This window comes from Staurois parvus, unplaced genomic scaffold (genome assembly GCF_062004578.1).
Source record: "Staurois parvus isolate SC_StPar_1 unplaced genomic scaffold, SC_StPar_1.0 ptg001642l, whole genome shotgun sequence".
Classification (NCBI taxonomy): domain Eukaryota; kingdom Metazoa; phylum Chordata; class Amphibia; order Anura; family Ranidae; genus Staurois; species Staurois parvus.
Genome location: NW_028319438.1, coordinates 1,060,681 through 1,069,334, shown reverse-complemented (window position 1 = coordinate 1,069,334; position 8,654 = coordinate 1,060,681).

The window sequence follows — 8,654 nt, the reverse complement described above, 5'->3', positions numbered from 1 at the left end:
TTGAGAAGGCTGCACCTACAGTGATTACTGAACAAATTCAGCAAAGAGGCTCATGTGCATAGTAAGTACTCAACAAACCATTTCCTAATAAAAATGACAAACCTTTGCCTAATATAATCAGGACTAGTCTTTTGTCAATAATGCAGAAACTGATTGTGTTTTGACATCGTATCCACTTTGCAGCAACCAGATCTTCTACTTTCTTATATACATTGACCATCTGTGGTTTTCTCACCGAGCTGCTACCCTTGCAGGTGTCACTACTGGTCGAGTCCCATTATGTGAGCCTGCTGGAAACTGACGTGCATCTATTAAGTCTTTATATTGCAGCTCAGGAGTGACCATTTGAACACAACGACTACGAATGTAAGGCTCAAGGTCTTTTCTTACGGCCCAGCCTAGAATTTTCTCCTGCCCAAATTGAAACGGCTTAATGGCATCCTCTTTAATGTCCTCTGTAGAGATGAGCGAATCGAAGTATCCGAAGTGGAATTCGAGTCGAATTTCGGAAAAATTTCGATTCGTGCCGAATCCGAAAAACAGCCTAATTCGGACGCGCGAATCGAAATTTTTCCGAAAATGGCGGCTGACATGTGCGGCGACGGAGCGGGGATGTCGGGGAAGGCGCGCAGACAAGGCGCGCTGCCCCATAATGCATTCCTCAACGACATGTGATCGCATCAGCCAATCAGCAGCCAGCCAGCCAGCACTGTGTAATGGTCGAGGTATATATAGCGGCCATTTTGGAAATCTTCATTTGCCTGCAGTCATTGAACAGAGGCAGACCGCTCTGTACTAGGGACAGGGACAGAGTTAGGGCCACAGAAACAATACTTGGGGACAGAGAGAAGTTACTTAGGGACAGAGAACCATTACTCAGGGACACAGACTTGTTAATGAGGGCCACAGAATCGTTCTTTAGGGACAAAGAAACGCTAGTTAGGGCCACAGAATTCATACTCAGGGACAGACAGAATTGTTACTCAGTGCCAGAGAATTGTTACTTAGGGCCACAGAAACGTTATTAGGGCCACAGAATTTTTACTCAGGGACAGACAGAATTGTTACTGAGTGCCAGAGAATTGTTACTCAGGGACAGACAGAATTGTTACTGAGTGCCAGAGAATTCTTACTCAGGGCCACAGAATTCATTCTCAGGGACAGACAGAATTGTTACTCAGGGACAGACAGAATTGTTACTGAGTGCCAGAGAATTGTTACTCAGGGACAGACAGAATTGTTACTGAGTGCCAGAGAATTGTTACTCAGGGACAGACAGAATTGTTACTGAGTGCCAGAGAATTGTTACTCTCACAGACACAAAATTGTTACTTGCACAGACACAGAATTGTTACTTGCACAGACACACAATTGTTACTCAGGGCCACAGAATTCATACTCAGGGACAGACAGAATTGTTACTGAGTGCCAGAGAATTCTTACTCAGGTCCACAGAATTCATACTCAGGGACAGACAGAATTGTTACTCAGGGACAGACAGAATTGTTACTGAGTGCCAGAGAATTGTTACTCAGGGACAGACAGAATTGTTACTGAGTGCCAGAGAATTGTTACTCTCACAGACACAAAATTGTTACTTGCACAGACACAGAATTGTTACTTGCACAGACACACAATTGTTACTCAGGGCCACAGAATTCATACTCAGGGACAGACAGAATTGTTACTGAGTGCCAGAGAATTGTTACTCAGGGACAGACAGAATTGTTACTGAGTGCCAGAGAATTGTTACTCTCACAGACACAAAATTGTTACTTGCACAGACACAGAATTGTTACTTGCACAGACACACAATTGTTACTGAGTGCCAGAGAATTGTTACTCAGGGACAGACAGAATTGTTACTGAGTGCCAGAGAATTGTTACTCAGGGACAGACAGAATTGTTACTGAGTGCCAGAGAATTGTTACTCAGGGACAGACAGAATTGTTACTGAGTGCCAGAGAATTGTTACTCTCACAGACACAAAATTGTTACTTGCACAGACACAGAATTGTTACTCGCACAGAGACAGAATTGTTACTCAGGGCCACAGAATTCATACTCAGGGACAGACAGAATTGTTACTGAGTGCCAGAGAATTGTTACTCAGGGACAGACAGAATTGTTACTGAGTGCCAGAGAATTGTTACTCTCACAGACACAAAATTGTTACTTGCACAGACACAGAATTGTTACTTGCACAGACACACAATTGTTACTGAGTGCCAGAGAATTGTTACTCAGGGACAGACAGAATTGTTACTGAGTGCCAGAGAATTCTTACTCAGGTCCACAGAATTCATACTCAGGGACAGACAGAATTGTTACTCAGGGACAGACAGAATTGTTACTGAGTGCCAGAGAATTGTTACTCAGGGACAGACAGAATTGTTACTGAGTGCCAGAGAATTGTTACTCTCACAGACACAAAATTGTTACTTGCACAGACACAGAATTGTTACTTGCACAGACACACAATTGTTACTCAGGGCCACAGAATTCATACTCAGGGACAGACAGAATTGTTACTGAGTGCCAGAGAATTGTTACTCAGGGACAGACAGAATTGTTACTGAGTGCCAGAGAATTGTTACTCTCACAGACACAAAATTGTTACTTGCACAGACACAGAATTGTTACTTGCACAGACACACAATTGTTACTGAGTGCCAGAGAATTGTTACTCAGGGACAGACAGAATTGTTACTGAGTGCCAGAGAATTGTTACTCAGGGACAGACAGAATTGTTACTGAGTGCCAGAGAATTGTTACTCAGGGACAGACAGAATTGTTACTGAGTGCCAGAGAATTGTTACTCTCACAGACACAAAATTGTTACTTGCACAGACACAGAATTGTTACTCGCACAGAGACAGAATTGTTACTCAGGGCCACAGAATTCATACTCAGGGACAGACAGAATTGTTACTGAGTGCCAGAGAATTGTTACTCAGGGACAGACAGAATTGTTACTGAGTGCCAGAGAATTGTTACTCTCACAGACACAAAATTGTTACTTGCACAGACACAGAATTGTTACTTGCACAGACACACAATTGTTACTGAGTGCCAGAGAATTGTTACTCAGGGACAGACAGAATTGTTACTGAGTGCCAGAGAATTGTTACTCAGGGACAGACAGAATTGTTACTGAGTGCCAGAGAATTGTTACTCTCACAGACACAAAATTGTTACTTGCACAGACACAGAATTGTTACTCGCACAGAGACAGAATTGTTACTCAGGGCCACAGAATTCATACTCAGGGACAGACAGAATTGTTACTGAGTGCCAGAGAATTGTTACTCAGGGAAGACAGAATTGTTACTGAGTGCCATAGAATTGTTACTCAGGGACAGACAGAATTGTTACTGAGTGCCAGAGAATTGTTACTCTCACAGACACAAAATTGTTACTTGCACAGACACAGAATTGTTACTCGCACAGAGACAGAATTGTTACTCAGGGCCACAGAATTCATACTCAGGGACAGACAGAATTGTTACTGAGTGCCAGAGAATTGTTACTCAGGGACAGACAGAATTGTTACTGAGTGCCAGAGAATTGTTACTCTCACAGACACAAAATTGTTACTTGCACAGACACAGAATTGTTACTTGCACAGACACACAATTGTTACTGAGTGCCAGAGAATTGTTACTCAGGGACAGACAGAATTGTTACTGAGTGCCAGAGAATTGTTACTCAGGGACAGACAGAATTGTTACTGAGTGCCAGAGAATTGTTACTCAGGGACAGACAGAATTGTTACTGAGTGCCAGAGAATTGTTACTCTCACAGACACAAAATTGTTACTTGCACAGACACAGAATTGTTACTCGCACAGAGACAGAATTGTTACTCAGGGCCACAGAATTCATACTCAGGGACAGACAGAATTGTTACTGAGTGCCAGAGAATTGTTACTCAGGGACAGACAGAATTGTTACTGAGTGCCAGAGAATTGTTACTCTCACAGACACAAAATTGTTACTTGCACAGACACAGAATTGTTACTTGCACAGACACACAATTGTTACTCAGGGCCACAGAATTCATACTCAGGGACAGACAGAATTGTTACTGAGTGCCAGAGAATTCTTACTCAGGGCCACAGAATTCATACTCAGGGACAGACAGAATTGTTACTCAGGGACAGACAGAATTGTTACTGAGTGCCAGAGAATTGTTACTCAGGGACAGACAGAATTGTTACTGAGTGCCAGAGAATTGTTACTCTCACAGACACAAAATTGTTACTTGCACAGACACAGAATTGTTACTTGCACAGACACACAATTGTTACTCAGGGCCACAGAATTCATACTCAGGGACAGACAGAATTGTTACTGAGTGCCAGAGAATTGTTACTCAGGGACACCTAATCGTTGAATTAAATAGTATGTCAGACAACATGCAGAGGAGTGGCAGAGGAGGCAATGTTTTAGGAGCGAGCAGACGTGGCAGCAGAGGAAGGGGTCGAGGCAGCAGTATTCGCAGCCAGAGGCCAGTGCTCCCGGTGTCATCCAGCGGTCGTGTCTCCACCGACAACCCTGCCGTCATTGATTGGTTGGCTCGGTCGTCTTCCTCTTCCCAGGTCACCTCTGACACCTACAGCCAACGGTCGGTGGGTACGTCAGACACAACCGTTAGTTGGCATGGCCCGGGACCAAGCCCACTGAAATCACGTGTCCTCTACCTGCCCCTGTCCTTTGCTGTTCCCTCACCAAGCGAAGTATCGCATGCTGTGGGCTCAGCCCCACTGTACAGTGAGGAAGAGCTAACAGAGGGCGGTCAGGAACGGGGGGAGACATCGGCCTTTTCAGCAGCCAAGCGAACAAGTACTGGCGAGGAGAGTGGCTCGGTAGCCGGTCTAGAGACAGGTCTGTCTCCTGACCCAGACGCAGCCGAGGGGGCTAGTAGTGAGGCGGAGACCCTACTTGATGATGAGGAGGTTGATCGCACTTGGCAGCCTCGTCGTCATCAGGCAATTTCTTCCGCATCATCAGGAGAAGAGGGTGGCAGCTTGGCAGCGAGCAAAACAGTCGGTGGGTTGCCCAGGAGACAGCAGCAGGGTCGCATCAGTGTCAGTGGAGCCAAACGTCCACGGAGTAGAGCACCAGCTCCACTGCAGCCTACCACCACGGCCAGTAGTGGTGCCGGTGCGCACGGAGGAAGTAGCAGTCAGCCAGTGAAGAGTAGCGGGGGCAAAGTTTCCTACTCGGTGGTGTGGCAATTTTTCCTCAAGCCGCCCGAGGAAGTAAACGTAGCCGTATGTCGACTATGTGGCCAGAAATGCAAGCGTGGCCAGGGGGCCCATGTTGGGACTACAGCGTTGCGTCAGCATATGCAGCGTCACCATTCGGTGGCCTGGGAAAACCGTGATAAACATACGGCGGTTCTGCCTGCCCCAGCCCCCGCTCCATCACCCGCTCCGTTACTTGCTCCGTCACCCGACGTCGTCAATCGCCCTCTATCAGCCAGTCAAGGCTCCAACACCTCTGCTGAGGGGAGTTGTCGCTCATTGGCATCTTCCGCTCGTTCAGATGCTCCTTCTCCTGCTACTCCTCTTCTCGGATTCCGTCAACAGTCTTTCTTGGAATCCGTATCCAAGAGACAACAGTTTGCGAGCACGCACCCGACGGTGCAAAAGCTGAACGTCCTCCTGTCCAAGTTGCTGGTGCTGCAGTCCCTCCCTTTCCAACTGGTGGACTCAGCACCTTTCCGAGAAATGATGGCTTGTGCCGCGCCGCGGTGGAGAGTGCCAAGCCGTCATTTCTTTGCCCAAAAGGCAGTGCCAGCCCTGCATTCACATGTAGAAGAGATGGTGGGCCAGTCTTTGAGCATGTCGGTCTCTGCCAAAGTGCACGGCAGCGCCGACGTGTGGAGCTGTAACTACGGTCAGGGACAGTACATGTCATTTACGGCCCACTGGGTGAACGTGGTGCCGGCACAGCCGCACCAGCAACTTGGACAGGTCACGACGCTTTTGCCTCCACGTTTGCACGTCCTTGGTCCAGCAAGCATGTCCGCCTCTACCACCTCTTTTTCCGCCGTGTCCTCAGCCGCCACCCCCGTGCCAAGTCCCATTACCCGACCGGCATATCACATGTGCAGGGCGCAACGGTGTCACGCTGTGCTGCACCTGGTATGCCTTGGCGAACGTAGTCACACAGGGGAGGAACTGCTGAGTGTAATGAACAGAGAAATCGACAGATGGCTGTCTCCGCGCAAACTAAAAATCGGAACCATGTTGACTGACAACGGAAAGAACATGGTGTCTGCTCTGCGTCAAGGAAGGTTGTGCCATGCGCCATGCATGGCTCACGTGTTCAATCTGGTTGTCAAGCGGTTCCTAAAATCCACCATCCCACTGCAAGACATCCTTAAAATGTCACGTAAACTGTGCATGCATTTCAGCCATTCCTACACCGCAAAGAACACCCTCATTGAGCTGCAGCGGCAGAACGGAATTCCACAGCATCGCCTGATCTGCGACGTTGCAACAAGGTGGAATTCAACCCTACACATGTTAGACCGCCTTTACGAGCAGCGAAAGGCCATCACCGATTTCCTGATGTTACAAGCGGATAAAGGTACTCCCCTGTGTAACTTAGATGTCAGCCATTGGCAGCTCATGCGTGACACCTGCCGCTTGCTCAGGCCCTTTGAGGAGGCCACGCTATTCGTGAGTCGGCAGGACTATGGGATGAACGACGTCATTCCTCTGTTGCACGTCCTGGAACAAATGCTGTTAACAATGGCTGGTCAGGGTGCGGTAGACGTGGCGCACAGATCTCAACGCCACATGACCCCTGTGGGGGCAGGACAGGAAGAAGAGGAGGAGGTAGAGGAGGACATTTGTGCTCAGGAATTATTGAGTGAAATGGGTGGTTTTTCCACTCAGCGGACAGGAGTGGAGGAGCAGGAGCATCTGGTAGAGGAGGAGGAGGAGGAGACAGAGGACCCAGACGCACCGTGGCAGTATGCTGTGGAGATGGAGGCAGGGAGTCCCTCGCATTCCTTGGCACAAATGGCCCATAGCATGCTCGGTTGCTTGCGTAGCGACAGCCGAATAATAACCATCAGACAGAGGGATGACTTTTGGCTGTCCACCTTGTTGGACCCTCGCTACCGGTCCAAAATGGTGGCCTTTTTCACACCTGCTGAGAGGGAGGCCAAAATTACGTACTATAAAAACCACCTATGTAGTCAGTTGGTCTCTGCCTTTGTGCGCCAACGTCCATCCTCAGACACTGTGGGCCCTGTGCGCTCGCGTTCCGCTGGCATGGCAGCAGGGGAGGGGTGGGGTGGTAGGAGCAGTGGCAGCTCCACCAGCAGCGGCTGCCTCAGTCTGCAGTCGATGATGAGTAGCTTTCTTCACCAGCGCAGTGAGGAAACTACTAACCAGCCGCAGCAGCAGCAGCAGCATCAGGTGGACCTGGAGCAGGAGCTCAAACAACAGGCTTGGGCCTACTTGGACAGCACCCTGCCAACCGAGGTAGACAATCCCCTTGACTACTGGGCAACGAAACTTGACCTTTGGCCCCAACTAGCTGAATTTGCCCTTGAAAGGCTGTCATGCCCGGCCAGTAGCGTGGCATCGGAGCGCGTGTTTAGTGCGGCAGGAGGTATTGTAACTCCGCGGAGGACACGACTGTCCACCCAAAGTGTGGAGAGACTCACGTTTGTGAAAATGAATCAGGCGTGGATTAGTCTGGATTTCAAACCACCAGTTCCTGACACAACTGACTAAATCCGCCATGAATCATGCCTCAAACATGTGCCACTTTCAGGTCTCCTCACACTGCTGGTGTGTTGAATTTTTTGACATAGGGTGCTGGCAGATTACGGGCCTCCTATAGCTGCTGCCAGGCCCCTAATCTGCCATAGGCCCCTATATACCGCCTCCTCCTGCTGCTGCCAGGTCCAGAGTCTCTCATGGGTCCCTGTACGGCCTCCCATTGCTGCTGTCTCCATCGCCACACTCTGCTGCCATGTGCCACTTTCAGGTCTCTTCACACTGCTGGTGTGTTAAATTTTTTGACATAGGGTGCAGGCAGATTACGGGCCTCACATAGCTGCTGCCAGGCCCCTAATCTGCCATGGGCCCCTATATACCACCTCCTCCTGCTGCTGCCAGGTCCAGAGTCTCTCATGGGTCCCTGTACGGCCTCCCATTGCTGCTGTCTCCATCGCCACACTCTGCTGCCATGTGCCACTTTCAGGTCTCTTCACACTGCTGGTGTGTAAAATTTTTTGACATAGGGTGCTGCAAGATAACGGGCCTCACATAGCTGCTGCCAGGCCCCTAATCTGCCATGGGCCCCAATATACCGCCTCCTCATGCTGCTGCCAGGTCCAGAGTCTCTCATGGGTCCCTGTACGGCCTCCCATTGCTGCTGTCTCCATCGCCACACTCTGCTGCCATGTGCCACTTTCAGGTCTCTTCACACTGCTGGTGTGTTAAATTTTTTGACATAGGGTGCTGCAAGATAACGGGCCTCACATAGCTGCTGCCAGGCCCCTAATCTGCCATGGGCCCCTATATACCACCTCCTCCTGCTGCTGCCAGGTCCAGAGTCTCTCATGGGTCCCTGTACGGCCTCCCATTGCTGCTGTCTCCATCGCCACACTCTGCTGCCATGTGC